General features: G+C 34.8%; 1 protein-coding gene across 2 annotated transcripts in view; it reads right to left on the bottom strand.

Moving 5' to 3' along the window:
- Window positions 1–21,098, bottom strand: part of LOC149780819 (TOX high mobility group box family member 4-like) — a 107,566-nt gene that overhangs the window by 69,538 nt on the left and 16,930 nt on the right. The window lies entirely within an intron of this gene.

Below are 21,098 nucleotides of genomic sequence, written 5' to 3'. Positions count from 1 at the left end.
TGTATACTATATATCAAATTAAGAAGATGAAAAAATTGTAATTCATTAACCTGACTTCAACTATTGTCCAATGTTCAGGAGAGAAGAAAAAAAAATACAGGTAAAAAAATGCAAGAATACAAATGAAATGAAGGTAGTAGGTCAGGAAGATGAGCATATATAAAACTGACACAACTTTTATGCTGATCCATCCCTTGTCCAATTAGTTTTAATGTGAGGAATGATTTTACCTAATATACCCCATTTCTGGCAGAATTCCAAAACTAAAAATTTTTATTCTTTCCACACATAAAAAACTGAATTATAGCACATTAAAAAAATTAATTCATGCCTTGTCAATTTAAATTATTTAGTAATATAAATTATACAGTTTACTGCTTACAAGTTTTTTTGGGACCTGTCACCAAGATCAATTAGCTGCTGTGTGAAATTCAGGATTCAGCAGAGCTCATTATGAAGAAAACATTCCCAGAACAAATACTGAATGGTTTCTTCTTCTACTTCATAAAAAGTACATTGACTGTTTTTGGATTACATCTATCTTCTACTTCATAAAAAGTACATTGACTGTTTTTGGATTACATCTATCTTCTACTTCATAAAAAGTACATTGACTGTTTTTGGATTACATCTATCTTCTACTTCATAAAAAGTACACTGACTGTTTTTGGATTACATCTATCTTCTACTTCATAAAAAGTACACTGACTGTTTTTGGATTACATCTATCTTTTACTTCATAAAAAGTACATTGACTGTTTTTGGATTACATCTATCTTCTACTTCATAAAAAGTACACTGACTGTTTTTGGATTACATCTATCTTCTTTAAACAACCTTTTACATATTTTGTTGTGTATCCTATACTGAAAATATTGCAATTTCAAGTCTAGTGCTTTTAAATATATAGATGTAGATCAGTTTCCATGTCTCTGGCTTAGATTTTAGCTTCCATTTCAGTCACCAATTATAATTAGTCACTAAGCCATCTGATGCATTAAAAAAGTATGATTAACATCAAGATGACTAATACCAAGTCTGGAAGAACAAGTTTGTGCTTTGAAGGTTTCAAAAAATGCCCACTCAAATTTCAAAATGTGCAATTAGTTTGGGTGTGAAATATCATTTATACTTGCTTATAAGTCGAGTACAACTGCAAACTGCATAAACTCAGATCTGCCAGCACATAATGTGCTGGCAGATCTGGGTCTGTGCAGCTTGTTAGGAGAAATTAGTACCACAAAGACCCTGACCTACAAGTACATTATGCTACAGCTGATCAGGATCTTTGTTGTTTGCAATTTGACGACTTACTAGCAAGTACATATGGTATGCAATTAGTTTCAAACCTGAGAGTAAATACTCAACACCCAAATTCTTATCTACAGTATGAATAACAGATGATTGGCTCAATTAGTCTAGTGATACCCTGAGGAGATAAAAGTTTCAAATCTGTGTTTTCTATATCTATAGCAACCTGTTTTGTTCTCTATGGTTTACACGCAAGTACAATTCATCTTACAAGACAGCAGTCAAAGCAGAATGTCATGTGATGCCATTGGTGACAAATGAAAAGTCCAAACAATGGGACTCACTTGCCATACTCAAAAAATAATGAAGTTTGACATTTAGTACATTTAATATGTTTGAGCAGGTTAGAATACATTTCCACAAACATATTTATTAATTAGTTTGTATTAAATGGTTTGTAAATATCAACTTAAATTGTGGTATATCTTTAAATATGTACAATTTTTAAAAAAATGGAAAAAGATGTTGCAATTGTTGGCTGAAATCAAACCCAGGCTGTCACTTTGTCAGTACCAACTGCAAACAACACAAACCCCGTCTTCATGATTAATTTTTCAAAAAATCTTCCCAAAACACACTGGTCAAAATTAAATTTCAATGGCCCATACAGGATTCAAAATATTAAGTGGGGCACTGAGTGGCTGAGTGGTCTATAGCACTCACCATTACAGATCACTGCCGTCTCACCTCTGTCTGCGTGTGTTCGAGTATCAGGTTCTGCCAATGTGGGTATGTGAGAAAGCTTGCCAGTAGCTTCTAGTGGGTTTGGTGGTTCTTTCTGGGGTTTCCCGGGTTCTTCCTCCATCATTTATATTGGCCACCATGTATAGCCTATCAAGTGCTGAAAAATGGCATTTAACCTTACAACAACAACCAAATATTAAGCTAACTAGTGTTTTCTCATAATAACCTTACAATGACTTTAACCAATAAATATCTTCTGCTAAAATGAGAAAAGCATTGCATTTTTCTTATTAATTCCCTCATAAAAGAACATATCACTGAATGAACAAATTCTTCTGAAGTCTCCATTTCAATATCAATATTTACACAACTGCTACTGTTGGACTCATCATTACCTAATTCTTAATTGGGTTAAATCTCAGATAAGATATGGCTAATGTATATGCAGAGTTTAATTGTATAACCAGTTTGTCATTTTCTGCTTGCTTTAACATAAGCATGGAGTTATGCACTAGCTGTCATGCAATCTTTTACAAGAGAAATGCACTTTGTATGCATTTTAGAAGCTTGGTGAGTTTTCATGCATAAATTTTGAAGTTGTCAGTTCTTTTGACAAATGGTGTGGGTTCATCAACTGTTGAATTTGTTCGACATGAAAACCACATGATTTGTTTCTCCTATTCAGGATAGCTCTGGTGGCCTAGTGGTTAGAGCGTCTGCCTCAGATGCGGGAGGTCCTGGGTTCAATCCCCAGCCTAGTCATACCAATGACTTTCAAAAATGGTCCTAACAGCTGCCTCACATGTCACTCAGCATTAAGAGGTTAGCGTTAGGACTAGTCGGCCTGGTGTCAGGATAATGTGACTGGGTGGGACATCATACTACATGTCTACGGCATGATGCCCCAGTGCTAAACATCACTATAAACTGCCACACTGCAGACATCATAGCGATATGACTGAAAAATTGTTAAAGCTACGTTAAAAATCCAAACCACAAAATACATCACTCATCACATCTCCTCTTCAGACCACAGCCGTTCAAATTCTTTCAACCATTTAGGTTGAAAGGAATGCCATCACCTACTTCGTTCATATAATCATTTAGTTTGCCAAATGTGAGATTCATCTGGCATGGATAAGGGCCTGTTTGCCAGGCCTGACCCTGCTCAAAATGTTGTTGAAATTCACTTAACAGTAACAAATTGAACTTAAGTTTATAAATACTGAAACAAAATGGGTTGATATCAGGAAGCATGGATTTTGGATAATTTTTAACTTAAATAATTCAGTGCCCTGCATCCACTACAAGAGGGCGTAAATGCTCCATGCCTAAAAATGGTCTGAATGAGCCGGCCAAGAGGATATGTCCAAATAAAGATGGTAATAATGAGTTTTCACAGAACAAATATCCAGATCAACACTGAATATTCTAAATGGAAAATGAACCACAAACAATTTACCAGTTTTGCTCCACTGTACATGTTCAAAATATTTTTATAACTCTGTCTTTGGTATGACTCGACCAGGGTTTGAATCCACGACCTCCCACTTCCAAGGTGGACACTCTAACCACTAGGCCACCGGAGCAGTCTGCTTCTGAGGATTTTGGACAATAATGTTTCTTTGCATCTGCTTTTTTTATTTGCATAACTGTGGGCCAGTAAACATAACAAAATTGCTGACTTGAGTAAAAGATCACTGGACTCCTGCTTATTTTGTAAGAATGTAGACCCCAATCTGCCATTACACAATGCACTGGCAGATCAGGGCCTTTGTTGTTTATTCTACTGATTACTCCTAACAAAATGCACACATCCAGATCTACCCGATTACTGGGCCAACATATCAGTATAAATGCTATGCAGTAATGCCATTATTCATAACTAAGTTCACTCGTTTTATGGGATGAGTGCTTAGTTGAAATGAAATTGGGGTTGGTACATGCAGCAAGACAATGGCTGACATAATTGACTGGGTTCTATTTCCAATTTAGCAGTTAAATTTTGTTAACCTGTATGATAATATTCTTTTCATATTATCCTTTTTGTCCCTCATGCACTGCCACCTTCTGACTGAAGACAAGGAACAATACCACAAGGGAAATGCTGAATTTGTTTTCTTATTTCTGCCTTACGGCTAATGAAATTTGCGATTTATCAAATGACAATGACAGTATTCAGTCTGTGTCAAGTCATTCTTCTGTTATAATTTTGGAAGAGTAGAATTATTTAAAATTAATCAACAAAATAGAGATGAAAATCAGCTGCACTTGGAAATCAATCATTTTATAAGGAGCAAGGCAATTTGTATGTGTCAAAACTTGATGATTGACAATTATACAATTTTAGAACTATAAAACTGTAAAACATAAAAGGCGTTTTCTTTTACAAAATGAGTCTATTTTGTCCATTCACAAATTTTTTTAAAAATTATTTTTCTGTAATGAATACCATTTATTATCATCCAAAGATACTGCATTCTTAAAGACAAAATTGAAATACTTTGAAATCTGTAAAGACTCTAAGGTATAATTTATTTTCATTTTATAAATAGATCCATATGCCTTTAAATGGTGATTATTCACAAGGGAAATGCCGTAAGGCACAAATAAGAAAACAAATTCAGCATTTCCCTTGTTAATAATCACCATTTAAAGGCATGTGGATCTATTTATAAAATGAAAATAGATCCACATGCCTTTAAATGGTGATTATTCACTTTACTGAATCCTCATACATCCAACTTCCTTTTGAATGATGTTATTTACATGCCCAAGAAATCCATATGGCCAAATTCTATTTTAAGATACAGTATGTGGACATTGCTTGACCAGGTCGATCTAAAAATTCAATCCAGTACAAACCACACTGTGATATCACAATGAAAGTTGCATGTGTTGAAAACAATGTGCACTAACCTGTATGATAGACCTGACATCATATTTTCTTAATCCAGTTTAGTGCCTGGTCAGCACTGTCAAAAACCACAGGAATCAATTATTTTCATCTGGAAGACTTTTTATGACATATGAGTTGCATAGTATTAAAGAATCAGGTCTTATCAGACTTTGGTTGAACTACATTATATTTTTATATTTACAATCAGTTTATAAACAACAATGAATATTTAATTTCATTTGAATAAATGCTTCAACATGACCACTTTGGCATACATTTTAAAGTAGGTAGAAGAAACAAGTGGAGTTGCAGCAAAGACAACTGCAGCTGACACTTGACAAAGAAAACCAACGAAAGGTTGTTTCACAGCAAATCTAATACAATAATTTCATTAAAGCTTTTAATAACATTTGCAGAAAGAGAATCAGTCGACTTTATGGGAATTACACTGTACATATGCAGATGGTCTGTTCAGCCTCACTTCAAATGAACCATTCAGCTAAATGATAATTACCTTTTCAGTGCAGTTAAAGTACAAGTATAATCTGAAAAGTGTGAATCGCTACTGTAACTATAGATAATTCAATATACTATTGATGATAATGATAGTCGCTGGTTTAACTTGCCATTGACAGAGTACTATCACAGCGGTGACGGTCAAAATGTTATTTTTTTTATGTGAAGAAACAACGGAATTGTAGTTGGACCTATTTTCAGGATGAGTGCTTCAGCAGATATATTCATATTAAGTACAGCATACAATTTCAACTGAATCGCCAATTTTCTAAAAAGTGCTTACCATCATTATCTAATAAAATTCAAGTTCTATTTAGTACAAGTACTTTAATTTATCCACTGTAATATTAGAAAATATTATTTTTATTCAACCTGGATTTATGACATTAGTATTTTTTAAATTTTAATCTTAACAACTATACATGAAATGGCAGTGGTACAAAACAATGGAAAGAACTATCAACTGATTTTGACTATCACCACAGTGATAGTACTGTATCAATGGCAAGTTAAACTATTGCCTATTATCATTAATAGTATGTTGAACTATCAATAGTTACAACAGTCATAGACTTTTTAGATTATATTATTTAGATGTTGCCACAAGCTTCAGTAGATGCTTTACCATAGGTAAACTTGTCAAAAAATGGATCACTAGCATTTATGTTAGGTAGAAAGGGTAAGTCATGGCTGGCCTAAGTGGGTGCAACAATATTAATTTTACACATGTATGTGAATTTTGCAGCTGTAATTGTGACACAAAAATATTAAATTAACATTTGACATGGAATTAAATCCATGGCATGTTTGAGGATACCCATACTTTAATACATCTGATATAGACATGACTGATTCTTAAAGTGGTTCTGTTTGAAAAGTGTCTGGCAAAACTGGTCAATGGGTGAAACTGGTTTTGTTCAATAAAATGCCAAGGGTTGAATATTGCAGATACAGAAGTTGTACTTGCTGAAATACTTGTCAAACTTTGCAAAGATCAGTTTAATTAAATGAAGCATGGAAAATGGATGGGTGCGTGTTCATAATGGCAGTTAGATAAACCTAAATTCCGCCTGGACAAGTTAGTTGTCTGAGATGGATTTCTTGGGTAAAGTCTTGTGTTTGATAAATGTCTTACACTGCAAAACTAGTCTAATTTTTTGCATGAGGCAAAACAGAGCATGGTTCTGGGGTAGTAAGAAGTACTCCATTGCAACGATAGTCCAAGGGATATGTAGTTGGAAGTCTTTGAGAGACATAACCAGGACTGTAAAGAGATGATCATGCAAAAGGAAACAGGACAGCAAAGCAAAGAGATGATCCTGCAAAAGGAAAAAGGACAGCAAATCTAAAAAAAAGCAAGAAAAATAGCATCCACACCTGATATTAAGAATTCCGCAATGTAAATCAGAGCAAAACAACTAGAATAACAATGGACGGCCAGTAAGAGGCTGGTCACAGTGAGAGAGGGAGAATATTGTAGACAGCAGTGTGTGAGGAAGCCATTGGAAACAAGCTGTCCCTAACCTAAGTTGAATCTGGACAGTGACCCACAACAACTCATCAGGTTATGCAGACATGCTAAACAATTCAAGTTCAAAACACTCGATTTTATAATGAAACTTGCCTTATCTACATAAACAGAACAACTAATTGCATTTTTTAGAATTCTGTATTAATTTATATTTCTAGTAGAAGTGTATCCTACAATTGGTCTTGTACAATTTCATTTTGTTTATCTAATAAAATTGTTATATTCTGTATACAGGGGCTTGTGCTATTCTATTCCATATCTCTGTTCAGATCCTCATTTATTCCATTGATTTATTTCATATTTTAATATCTGCTTGATCCAGGCTATAACACATCGTGTGTTCATCCTTTGGACATCAATAATCACCAATTACAGGTAAAAGCCACCAGACTGATGATGTGATCAGTGTTCCACATTTCCATCATTTAGCTGTGGCCAGAAGTAGTTTATCAAATGTGGACAACTGTTTACCATATAAGGATGTAGTGAATACATTTACTCTGGTATAGTAACATTGCTGTATATTTATCAGTAGCAACAATGTTAAACTAACGGGATCATTTAAAAAACAAGATAATAACATTACTTACTGGTACATGTATTTCATTAAAAGGCACATACATTATTGAACTTATTCATTTTTAAATCTGTGAATAATTTTTAGACAGCCTAGATTCATGACCTAAGTTTTTTTATATCTCAGTCCAAAACTGGACTAAGTGTTCAAAGGAGCTCACCTTACAAATTACTGTCATATCACTTCTATCTATATGTGTTCACTTCTCAGCTTGGCCAACACAGGTGTAGAAGAAAGCTTGCTAGTAGCTTCCCATGGATCAGTGGTTCTTCCTGGACCTCGACCTCGCTGCCATGTATAGCTTATATCATGTGTAGAAAAATGGTTTTAAATATGTAAAACCAAACCAAACACTGATGAAGTCTAGTTGCATTACCAGTTTTATCAAAAGTCTGTCAATGTTTAATTCAAAGTTTGTCAATGTTTAATTCAAAGTTTGTCAATGTTTAATTCAAAGTTTGTCAATGTTTAATTCAATCTTTCTGACTGGGAGATTACATTTAGTCTACTTGGATTCTTTAAAAACAAAAAAATCAGTTTTGTCCAAAATATGGATTTAATGACATCAATTTCTGACCTTGGTCTAAAGAAGGTTATCGGTCAACATGCTTATTTTATTTGTATGATTCTTTACTTGATTGTTTTATAAATGTAAAGGAAGACATTTGGATTTAATAATTTGTATTTACTGTAATTTTTAGTTTGTTTTTGATTTGAGACAACAATTTTCAATCTAGATTTTAGCACACACACCCCAATATTACTTCTATTTCTGGTCAGCCAACTATCCCTGCTTATCACTGCTAACTCTAGCACTTTTATACCCCATGGTAAAAATAAAAAAATCAGCACAAGATAGGTGGCCAGTATAATTGGTGGAGGAGAACCCTGGAAAACCCCGGGAAGAACCACCGACCCATGAGAAGCTACTGGCAGGCTTTCTCACTTACCAACGTTAGCCAAGTCTGAGACTCGAAGTCACGCAGACAGAGATGAGATGGCAGTGATCCGTAATGGTGAGTGCTTTAGACCACTCGGCCACTCGGGGCCCCCATTAACTATGTATAATGTCTATAAAAATATATATAAAAAACACATGCCAAAAATTTACCTCAATACCCTAATGTTAAGACAAGTGCAATAAGAAACACAGAGCGCAGTTTCTATATGACATGAATTTTCAATATTGATCTACAAAAACAAATACGAAATAGTGGATTAACTGAGATACAAGAAATTTGTAAAATATGAAATTCCTTGCAAAGACAGCAAGTTACTCTTTCATTAAATGCAATAATTACTTGACTGTTAAAGTTTGTTGAATACATCTGAACGAATTAACAAACTATTTTAATCTATACTAATTCTTAAATGTACCTTGTCAAAGCAGCATACGGCATATGGTAGTTTAATTAACTAAAAAGAACACATACAAAAGCTCTCACACCTGCCATTAAAAAAGCAACTTTTTAAAAAACCTTTTTTCTGTTTCCTTGTCTATCAGAACTTTGTTGGATTGGTCTGGAAAGATCAGTTATCAATATCAGATAATAACAGCCACATTTTGTTGCTGTTGTTGTTGTAGGGTTTAAGGCCATTTTTCAGCACAAGATAGGCTATATATGGCAGCCAGTATTAATGGTTTAGGAAGAACCTGGGAAAACTCCGGAAAGAACCACTGACCCACAAGAAGGTACTGGCAAGCTTTCTCACATACAACATTGGCAGAATCTGAGACTCGAAGCGACATTTTGTCAAAGTATTATTCAACAGTAATAAAAATGAAGAATCAAAAGTTTTCCATCCCATTCTTTCTACAGGAACAAGAGAACATTTCTGTGTATGTGTTGCAAATTCATTATCCTTGTATAATGTTAGAGTAGTTTACTGAAATCTCCTATGGGTCTAAACGGTGATAAAATGTATAAAATACAGCATTAAGTGTTTGCTGATAAGAAAGCAACCGAGAACAGTCCTAAGAGAAAAATATTCACAAGAAAGTTGTAAAGATGAACAGGTAAACAACTGATGAAAATACATGAGCCCTTTCTTGAAACCCATCCTGTTGGCTTCACCATGGCATGGCCTTTGAGAAGGTGCTTGAATTCAACTGCATTATCGCTAATTAACATACTTATGTTGCTTTGCTGTAAAAGCCCAAACCTTATTTAAACAAACTGCTAAGTAAATGTTTCATCATTCCCATTAGTGTCATTTAGGAAGATCACCTAACATTCAGACCACTTCAGCTCAGCTTTATGTTTCAGATAAAAGATTTTATTGTATTTTTGGGGAAAATAAAATTTTAGGACAGTATTGTGTTCAGAATCAGTAACAGCAAATGGATGATAGAAAAGTTACAATGCATTTTGCTGACTATGGAAGGACACTGTGTCATGTAGCCAACTGACCAGACATTTCCTGGTTCAGTAATGGTATTGAGTCGACTGAGTTACTGTTAGCAAGTCATGGCTGAAAGTCCTTCTCCTGAAATGACCCCAAGACAACAACCTGTCAGAATGATGTACTGAATGCCCTAATAAACTACACTGTCCTGGTCAAGTGGCAATAAAATACATGTACAGTACTTCTGTGCATTCTATTATCTAACAGCTGCTACCAAAAAAAATGTGTACCATGGTATCCTGCGGTTTTTTTTCTTCAGAAGATACATACAATAGCATACCAGAATTATATATGGCACCAACAATTTAATGTTCTGCTGCCGGGGCCTAACACTTTTAATATAAAAAAAAAATTCTGTCTGTTTAATGCTGTAAAATATCTTGCACTGATTTATATGACAATAACAGCATCTTAAAGCAGTTACATTATTCTGTGTTTACCCTCATTAGCACTTCAGAGACACCCAAATTTTTAATCTGACCCCCAGTTTTGATACCAAATTTTGTTGTTTACTCAGTCTGACCAACAGTTTTGATATCAAGGAGATTTTTGACTCTCAGTCTTTCGCCCCTAGGGGATACACTGATTATTTGAAAAAAATTACCTTTAAATAAAATTAAAATAAAACTTACCTAATAGCAAATAAATTTGCTATGCTAATAGTTGTGTAAGTTATAATTTAAAAACTGTAACAAAAGTGGGATGATTAGGTTTACACTATAGCAAACCCTGCGAAAAGCACTGATATTTAACACATTAACCCCTGGCGACTAGTTTACGTAGCATGAGCTAGTAACCTACTGCCAAGCTCTGTAGTGCCAAGGTCATGTATGATACACTGAAGTGGTGGTATTATAGAAAGTTAAGACAGATGTAGCTCTACAAAGATGCCAAATAATCTGGAAGTTCTAGTGGCACTACAAAATAAAATGGGAAAAACCTCAATTTTTGGACCAGATTTTTTCCACCAAAAATGTGCCCGTGGTTGGAATCCGATTTTGTGTCCAGATTTTAGACTTTTTGGTCTTAGATCTAAGGGAGACCAGTATGAACTGCAAACAAACAGATGAACCTTTGCAAAAAGTAGGATAAGATGGGCATTTGAAATAAAGAGTGGTCTCGATACAAAAATAATGAGTCCGTTACCAAAAATAAAATAAAAAAAATAACTCCAACTTTTACCCTTCTGCTCATGCGCGATCCAAATAGCCAATGAAAAACAATGTTTCTAACACAACTAGGCATTAGGTTATTGGAAAATCACCTGGAAGTCGATGTATTAGGATTTATTCATAAAAAGCTTTCAAAATGTGTTTCCATATGAATTTCAGGCGAAAATGACAAAACCCTCCAGGGGTTAATGTATTAAGAGCATGCTGATAAAAATAAGAAGTGCTGACACTGTAACCTACAATTTTGTAGCTACACTACTGACATTATGTCAGTATAGACAGGGAAGCTTTGAGTTCATTCCAACACCCCAGGCAAGATATTTATCAGAGAGAGCAAGTAAACATCCAGTAAACATACAACTATACAAATAAGAAAACAGAGGAATACGCAATATTCAAATGAGAAAACAAGTGGTTTCCTAAAATTCCCTTGATGATTCAAAGTCTTACAAATGAACGCATGTACTTCACACAGTAAAATGGGTTAGTAAATATTGAAATAATGATCTTTGTTTTCTAAATCCGAAATTTGTCTCAATTTGCACTTGGCCCAAATATCTTTCACAAGGTTCCATTTGGCCACCATGATTCCATACATGACACTTGCCCAACAAAGAATTAAAGGATCATGAATATAATTATTTTTTGTATTATTTAAAATTAATTTACGACAAATACAAATGTTTGGTTAAAACAATAATTATCTCGATTAATTTGTCATGAAAGATAAAAATATGATGTTAATTTAATTAAATTCATAACAAAACTACTCAGGAATTTCTGTACATTCCTCACTGATGTAAACTACCAAAGTATCAACCAGGACACCAGGACAGAGAAAAGTACCATTGTATGTACTATCGATAAAATGTTTAAATGGACTACCAGTAATACTGTATACCTCAAAAAAAAAAAAAAAATATATATATATATATATATATATATATATATATATATATATATATATATATATATATATATATTCTGAACCATTGTATCCGCATGGTTGAAACTCTACATATGACTTCATGACTACTGCTCTAACGTTCCTTTTAATAAATGCAATTATCTGCCTCGGACACGAGGTGGTTGAGAGGTCTAAGAACCCACCTTTATAGATTACTCACATATCACAATTGCTGTGTGGGTTCGAGTCTCAGCTTGGTATGCCAGAAATCTTGCCAGTAATTTCCTCCACCAAATATATTGGCCAAAATGTATCATGTGCTGAAATACGGCATTAAACCTAAACAAAACAGCAATTATCTCTGCGTATCTGAAGATGCATTCATGATATTTCATCAAACTGCTTCACAAGTGATAAACTTGAGACTTTCATGACTTAATCTATTTTGAGTAAATTTCTGTGTAATTATAGTCACCGATTTACAATTTTTTAATATAATAAATGATGACATGTAAAAAAAATTGAGGGAAAAAAAGCTGTGTGTTTGTTTGATTTGGATTTTTAATGAAGCTTTAACAATTTTTCAGTCATATCACTAAGATGTCTGCAGTGTGACAGTTTATAGTTATGTCTAGCACTGGGGTATCATGCCACAGTGATCGAGCATGCTACTGGAGCAAACAACGCATTAATATCGAGCATCAATACAGTTCATAACACACTGATCAAGTATGCATTAATATCGAGCATCAATACAGTTCATGACGCAGTCATCAAGCATTGCTATTGGAGCAAACAATGCATTAATATCTATCATCAATACAGTTCATAACACACTGATCAAGCATACATTAATATCGATCATCAATACAGTTCATGACCCAGTCATCAAACATTTGCTATTGGAACAAACAATGCATTAATATCTATCATCAATACAGTTCATAATGCACTGATCAAGCATGCATTAATATCGAGCATCAATACAGTTCATAATGCACTGATCAAGCATGCATTAATATTTAGCATCAATACAGTTCATAACGCACTGATCAAGCATGCATTAATATCTAGCATCAATACAGTTCATAATGCACTGGTCAAGCATGCATTAATATCTAGCATCAATACAGTTCATAACACACTGGTCAAGCATGCATTAATATCTAGCATCAATACAGTTCATGATGCACCACTGATCAAGCATGCATTAATATCGAGCATCAATACAGTTCATAACACACTGATCAAGCATGCATTAATATCTAGCATCAATACAGTTCATAACACACTGGTCAAGCATGCATTAATATCTAGCATCAATACAGTTCATAACACACTGGTCACGCATGCATTAATATCTAGCATCAATACAGTTCATAATGCACTGGTCAAGCATGCATTAATATCTAGCATCAATACAGTTCATAACACACTGGTCACGCATGCATTAATATCTAGCATCAATACAGTTCATAATGCACTGGTCAAGCATGCATTAATATCTAGCATCAATACAGTTCATAACACACTGGTCAAGCATGCATTAATATCTAGCATCAATACAGTTCATAACACACTGGTCACGCATGCATTAATATCTAGCATCAATACAGTTCATAACACACTGGTCAAGCATGCATTAATATCTAGCATCAATACAGTTCATAATGCACTGGTCAAGCATGCATTAATATCTAGCATCAATACAGTTCATAACACACTGGTCACGCATGCATTAATATCTAGCATCAATACAGTTCATAACACACTGATCACGCATGCATTAATATCTAGCATCAATACAGTTCATAATGCACTGGTCAAGCATGCATTAATATCTAGCATCAATACAGTTCATAACACACTGATCACGCATGCATTAATATCTAGCATCAATACAGTTCATAACGCAGTGATCAAGCATGCTACTGGAGTTCATGTAGAGCAGACATTTCAATTAGCTGGGCTCGTTTTGCTCTCTTCACCTTGATAAGTGTAACAACAGACCAACAATGGGTTTTATTCTTGCACGAAACCTGTAACAACACTATCTAGTACAGTATATGGTTCATGACGCTGAGCTTGAACATCCATTGGAGCTTATGGGGCTGCGAGCAGCAATTTCAATTAGCAAGGCTAGTTTAATCCTGATCGTCTTGAGAGATGTCAAGAGAGCCATGTGACACAAACGACCAGTGAACTGCAAATGAACAGTTGTGGAAGCAACAAGCTTTCCTAGTTAAACAAGTCATACAAATCATGTAGATTCTAAAACTGCTTCCAATTCATTTTTTACTTTTTTCATGCACTCAAAAGGTTCTGTCAACAGATTCAATGAATGGTTTCTTGTTTTGTTGGTTCAAATGGCACTTTCAACAAATTATTGGCTACATCATGCAGATAAAACTGAAGCTATGTACATTTGCCAGGGTAACCTACCTGGGCTGATCATGGTGGGTACCAAACCTGTAACCCTTCTGACACTCTACCAACTGAGCTATCATGGCTCCACAATCCAAGCTTAAAAAATCCAATATCATCTAGACTGGGAACCTGTTGTATCTTAAGTGATTTGCCCATCGGGCCTGTCTAAAAATAATTTGTGTTATCTGATTTGCCCGACATATTCTGAAAAACCATTTTAACAGAATTTAAATCTTTTTGGCCAATTTGTCATCAGATATGGTCCAAAAATTCAAAACAATCTTAATGATGTCTTTTTGAGAACTATGCAATGGAACAAATTTGCTAAAAAGCATCCTGGCATGAATGTCCTTTAAATTTGCTCAAATGATGCCAGTCCTGATCGAATATTGCCACCATTACTAAAAACAAAATATTTCAAACAGCTTGTTCTCAAAAACCACTAAAGAGAATTTGAAGAGCTCTGAAAGCTTCTAAAGATGACAACAAACTGACATCACATATGACATACATCACTAAAATATAAAATTAAAACTTTAGAAACTGCACATCAGAATCTGACCATATTTGACAAACAATATTCTGGCATGAAAGGCTTTTAAATTTATACAAATTGTGCTTTTTAACATGACCACTGTTACTAAAAAGAAAATCCTCCGACTTCTTAAAAACCACTAAGCAGAATTTGACCAAATTTGACATCCTGGCATGAAGACTTTAATTTAAAGTTGGTCAAAATGATTCTAGTCTGCCATCAAATATGGTTGCTGCTTAAACTCAAGTAAAAAGAACAAAGAAAACTTGCAATAACTTTATCCAATGTGCAGCTTAGAAGAACTAAAAGACCAAATTGACAGAAGACACCTTAGCTTGGTCTTTCAAATTTGAAGAAAATGTTGCTAATGCCCCCATAAAATATTGTAATTACTATTGATCCAGGGGGTTTTCTGCTGCAGAATTTGGTCAAATTCTGTTCAGCAGTTCTTAAAAAAGGAGCTGCTTAAATATATTTTTTATCCAGTTTTGGTAGAGGCAGCCTGAAGCGCATCACCTGAAAAGATCTGAAAAATCTTCATGCCAGGTTACTACTATGTATCAAATCTATTCAAATTCTGTTGAGCAGTGTTTGAAAAAAAGATTCAAAATGAAATTCTGAACAGACCATGACCACAAAGGATCATACCAAAAGTTCACTTGGCCATATGGCTAGCTGAGCTAAAAATAACTTTGTTAAGAGGGGCGCAGTGTCCAACTAACTGAAATTCCTTAAGGTTAAATGCTGGTAAGGGTAAAAGTTGACATTTGGTATTTGGCATAAACTGCCCACTTGTCACCTGAAATAACAGTTGTCCTCAGATGACCTTATGGCTGAGTGAGGTCAGTTTACACATAAAGTTGGTATACTACTGGTCATTGTGGCACCTGTCATTACCTGTACTTAATTAAGATGTATCCATAATTCTACTTGTGGGTCAGAAACCCTTTTTTATTTAGTGATAAAATTCTGTTTACCATACTGTATAAATTTCTAAACTACATGTATCTGAAATAAAACTCACATTATCATGGAAATAACTGTGATTATACTTTTTATAGCAAAGGTTTCATCACACACAACAAGCAAACATAAATGCAATATTGGATCTGACACTAAGTTAGTACAGCTGCTGGGATGAATAATTAGTAAACAGTCCCTTAAAAATGAAGGAATAATGATTTCTGATTGATTTATACCAGATATGGCAATGATGCAATATTCTCTTCAAAGGACAGATGCTCAACTGGCCCCTCAAAATCTGAATGAATCTATGACAAGCCTATTTCTATACTCTATTTTTTTGCAAATGCTATGTACTTAAACCATCTCAACCACTCTGGTAGCCTAGTGGCAAGAGCATCTGCCTCAGATGCGGGAGGTCACGGATTCAAACCTCAACTGAGTGATACCAAAAATTTATCAAAATGGTAATAACAGCTGCCTCGCTTGGCATTAAGAGGTTGGTTTATAAAATGGTCGGCCTGGTGTCAGGTTAATATGACTGGGTGGGATATCATGCTATATGTTTGTGGCATGATGCCCCAGTGCTAGACATCACTATAAACTACCGCAATGCAGACATCGTAGCGATATGAATGAAAAATTGTTAAAGCTACATAAAAATCCAAATCACACACACTGAAACCATCTCAAATATTCTTCAGCAACTAATATACAATAAATTTTAATTCTATATATGTTATATTGTTTTAATGGTTTTAATGACACAATGTTATTTGTTGGCCAATGTAACGACAGAGATGGATTGGTGCAGTTTGCTAGAAGTCAGTAAAACAAACAATATAGTCCCAGGCCTGCAGGTGCATCATGCTATGACATATTTGTTGTTGATCTGGGTCTGTGCAGTTTGCATTTGGACTTATAAGTGTGTATACATTGTATATACACAGCTTAGTCAAAATTATTTTGCATATGCAGTAGTCACTGTATTCATGAGCTCAGTGAAATCAAATATCCAAGCAGTGACATCTCATTTGATTCCAAAGTGAAATAGGGCAGGTTTTCAAAGTAATTCACAACATATATGCACCATTTTCATTCAGTACCAATGTAATGTTACAAGAATTATTTAATAACACCCGAATGTCAGTGACACCATTCATTCAAAAGGAGCAGCTATAACAATATGTTTTAAATGGCTGTTATGGTTGCTATGTTGGAGATGAAATTGGAACCATCCCCATTTAGGACCAGCTACATATTGTTACAGTCTTTAGTGAAAACCCCATGTAAAGACAACAAATAAGCACACGATAGGCTATACATGGTGGCCAGTATTAATGGTGGAGGAAGAACCCAGGAAAACCCCGAGAAAGAACCACCGACCCACGAGAAGCTACTGGCAAGCTTTCTCACGTACCAACACTGGCCGAATCACAGACTGGAACCCATGCAGACAGAGATGAGATAGCAATGATCCGTAACGGAGAGTGCTTTAGACCACTCAGCCACTCGGGCCCCGATCCAGTCAGGTGAAGTAGCCATAAAAAGGTTTTCGTGATGTCCATCAAGGCAGATATTTCTGAGGTTAAATAGATCACCAACTGCATACTGCAGGACATATTTTAGTGACAATACCATGTCAGTATGACAATCTATTCAAGAGGAGCAGCCATAAGGTTTTTAAGATGGCCACTGTGGCAGCCATATTGGAAGATTATATTGGCAACACTTTCATTTCGTACCAATACATGTGCATGTATATATTTGCATTAAGCATTTTCATGAAAGCATGTCAATATGACACATATTCAGAAAAGAAGCCAATAAACACATCTGAAATATGGTCACTACGGCAGCCATTTTGTAAGGTCAGGTCAGCTCCATTTCATTATGGACAAACTACACTCCTAAGAAATGTTTCGGTGGACACTTTATTTGAATACCAAGATAAATTTAAGAGGAGCAGCACCACAACAAGATTTTAAGGATGTCCACTGTGAGGTCAGATCAAAACAATTTTAAGTGGACTAAATAAATACATTTAAAGTGTGTAGTGAAAATTCCACAGCAATATTACCAGCCATTCAAGGGAGTAGTAACAACATATTTTAAGTCATCCTGTGAAAATTCCATGTCAATATCACCATCCATGTAAGAGTAGCCATATGATTTTCAAGATGGCCACCAAGGAACATTATGTTCAGAGGTCAGAAATAATAATAATAATTATAATAATAATAATAATAACAATAATAATAATGCTGACTTTATTTAAATAGGGTATCACAATTAACTGAAGAACTAATCTACCTTGATGCCCTAATACAAACAAGCACGAAATAGAGTGAGCATTTCTAATCTCAACTGGAACACTATTCCAAAGCAAAGTTCTGAAGTATTGGAAACTCTTTTTGAATAATTCCTTAATTTGTTTGGGAACTGTATCCTGTTTGGAAGACATCGATCAGAGGTGGGGAGTATTACCAGGTAGCCTATACTGGAATAGAGATTGTAAATATTCAGAAGCACTATTATTGGATACCCTGTACATTATTTTGGCTCTACTAACTGGATTCGGTCTTTAATAGGTAATATTTTTAAATTAGCAGCTAACCTGTCCTTGCTTTCTTTCTGGTTATTAGCCTAAATGCTCTTTTGTGAAGATGTGCTAGCTTTGCCACATTTTTATAATTTTAATTACTCCAGACTGTATTACAGTAGTCGAAAGGGTTGTATGTAACTGTTATAAAATATTTTTCTGCGTCTTTCAGGGAGAAAATGTCTTATCGACTGAGAAGCCATAAACTTGAATTCACCTTTTTACTGATATGTTCAATATCTTTAGTCCATCAGTGTTTTCCTTCATGCACATTTGTGCGTCAGGGACGCACGCTGGAGAAAATTGACGCACACTTTTTGTTGACGTGGGTTTTTTTACACAAAGGATTTTCATAAAGTGATCAGGATTTATTTAATACCCCATGCATTGGACGATGGATGGCATCGTATATACTTCGAGCATAGGCATTGACTGGTTCCCTGCTTTGTTTGCTCCCTGTCTTGCGCTCCTCTATTCGTATAGCAGAGTGCAACACAGGGAACATACGAAACAATGAACCAGACGAGCATATGCAATGTTATGACAGAGTAGCTTCCCCATATCTTGCGAGCTCTAATGAGCTTTCCATCGAGCTCAGCAAGCTGTCATCTAGATGTTTAACCTCAATGCCTGTTGCACTAGAAAGTTATCTCCAGATTAAAATGTCATGCACTAAAAATCATTAGCGAAGAAAGTGAAAGAAGCATAACACAAAAGAGTAACTGTGGATCTAACTTTAATGAAAAATGGAGAAAATAATTCCCTTGATTGGAATACAGCACATCCATTAGGATTACCGGTGTGACTTCTGATCGCATGATTGCGAAGACTGCAAAAGCAAATAATCCTTTCATGACAGGGTTTTAGAATTTTAAAATACCTGCCCTCGTTTGCCACAAGATATCTGAAGAACACATTATAACCCAAGACATTCTTTCACAACAAAGAAATCAGTAAACAAATGCATTATTTAGATTTCAAAGTCAGCGGGTCATTGCAGATTTATGTTGGTTTTTAACTTTGCTGCAATAAAAGAAAGATCTTAAAGTTCAAGTGTAACTTATTAGAAAGAAGATGAATCATTATCCTCCTTGATATTTGGATAAATGTGTTCTAAGACGAAGTACAATGAAACCGATGATAGTACACATTTTATGAAAGGCAGTAAATTAACTGCCATTTGGTTAAAAAGATTTATTTAGCTTTTTGTATTGGCTTGTATGTAATGCGTTGGGCTATAATATTGCTTCATATTGATTAAAAGGAGATTGTTAAAAGTACGACTTTAAAAGAAAAATGAACTAATAAAATTATTCTTTGAATGGACAATGCATTTGTTTGTTAATTGTGCATGTTGGTTTATTTGTATGTTGAGAGAGAGAGAGAGAGAGAGAGAATGTTGTGAGATTTGCAATATACTATTTCAAGCTGAGTCATCTGAAAATTTGTCAGTACATTTTTGACCCCCACATTTTTTATTTGACCTCCAGTTCTGACACCAAGGTTTTTTTTTAACCCTCAATTTTACACCACTGAGGGATACACAGAGTCCATTATAGGTTATTATCAAATATACCATGTTCATTTTAGATCAACCAAGATATCATGATAAGTCTTCCCAGTTCAGTTCAGGCCATACAGTTACATCAAAGACTCTTTATTTTTATCATTGGCCCAAGAATGTTCCCTCTGTGGAGCCCACAGGGTTCATAAAAGAAGACCCAAGAAAATAGAGATAACAGATTGTTATGGTTGACTTTAGCCCAATATGAATCCAATGCACAACAAGCATACTGAAAAGCATGTACCATTAGCTAATATAGCATAAGATGACAGAAATGTTCTACTGACATTTATTATCTGGGACACCAATAGAGAGTAAAGTCAATAAATTGTTTTTAGAAAACTGTTCTTTAGTCCAAGTCAGCAATGATTTAAACACACTGCTAACTAAAATGACTGCTCCCTTGTGCTAAAACATCAGCATGAATTAGTCTAATGTACACTATCCATAGCAGCTATTAAAACTGGGAAAATTAATTTTTCCAGACTAGACAATACCAGCTTCTGAAAGTGCAATGAATGAATTACCAAAAATATAAAATGTAAAAAAAGTTATCAGCTCTTTTTTATACAATTTACCTCTGAAATTCAGGAAGTGAAAATGCCCAAGTGGAGCTAGCAGTTTTTTGAAAGGTGCACATCTGGGGTAAGGCCAAGCTGTATACTCTATAACCCATATTACACCCATCGATCACACACCAAAATAAGGTAATTAAAGGTTCTTTGAATTATACCTAAGATATACAAGGTCTTTTTTAAATAGCCAGTATAACCAGTGAGGAAAGCTGGGGAAATTATTTTTCTTTAAAATCCTAACCCTATGCAAAATATGAAACTGTAGAGCACCACCAACAGATGATATATAAAATAATGTTCTAGGAAAGTGAATATCAGCATGTAACAAAAATTAACAAATCCATGGCAGCAGTGCCTTACTGGCCTTCTTTACTGGAATTTTAATTCCTCATGCTTAAACATTCCCCTCTTTCTTTCCATTTTAGTCTG

Source organism: Sinohyriopsis cumingii, chromosome 16, assembly GCF_028554795.1.
Source record: "Sinohyriopsis cumingii isolate HCF-2022 chromosome 16, ASM2855479v2, whole genome shotgun sequence".
Taxonomy (NCBI): domain Eukaryota; kingdom Metazoa; phylum Mollusca; class Bivalvia; order Unionida; family Unionidae; genus Sinohyriopsis; species Sinohyriopsis cumingii.
This window is presented reverse-complemented; position numbering and strand designations above follow the sequence as displayed.